We start from the raw sequence: 1,029 nt of genomic DNA on the forward strand, positions 1-1,029 counted from the left end.
AAAATACTATAATATTATAATTTTTATTTAAAAAAAATAATACTACTAATAATTATTATTATTATTATTACTGCTACTACTAAATAAAAATAAAAATACCAAATAAAAACAAAATAATAAATATTATCATTGCATTATTTTACAAAATAATAATAATTTTAATAATTAATAATTTTATTAAAAACAATAATTTTAATACTTATTTTAAATTAAATAATGGAATTTTTTTTAAATTATTTTAGTAATATCTAAGTGTTCTTTAAATGAATATAATATTAATTTTAATATTAGAGGGATTGAGTTGTATTTAATGAAAAAATGGAGTTATATTTATGGATGTAAGGAATCAGTCGATGGCAAGTTTATTTTTGTTTAGAGCTTAGTGGTAAAGCTAGTATCTCTTTTATATATGAATCTCCATAAATATTATTTTAGATGTGAATCAGTTGCTAAAGGATAATATTATAACTGTTTAAAATTTCAGCCCAGAGTCTGCAGGCAAGCCCGACCTGGTCTTTGGTTAAAGGTAATTATTTTTATATTCCATTATTTGATAAAGTATATAATTTTTATTTCATTTAATATATTCTTGGTAAGCCGTCGCGGCCTTTTAGGCATATAGCTATTTTTATATTCTGACGAACTTATATATATTAGCTATATCATTTATTTAAGTTATTTTATATTCTCATCAGGGTTTATTTTTGCTAATCGCTCCAACGCCATGCTAATATAAATAAATTTTTAATTATTTTATTGAATCTTTTTTCATCATTTAATTTTATTTATATTTATTATGTCTTGTGTTAATGTCGTATCTTGCTCAATTTAAGTTTAATTATTTATCTATTACAAGGATAATTTACATTATAATATTTTAATTAATTATTCATTTATTGGTCCCCTTTTAGGAATAATTTTAATTATATGTAAATATATTAAATTTTATTCTCAAATGGCGCGGCTAAAATAATTATATCTATTCATATTTAAATTCATTTTATCATAATTACAGTATATGTTGATCTA

The sequence above is a fragment of the Cyprinus carpio genome, chromosome A11 (assembly GCF_018340385.1).
Source record: "Cyprinus carpio isolate SPL01 chromosome A11, ASM1834038v1, whole genome shotgun sequence".
NCBI lineage: Eukaryota > Metazoa > Chordata > Actinopteri > Cypriniformes > Cyprinidae > Cyprinus > Cyprinus carpio.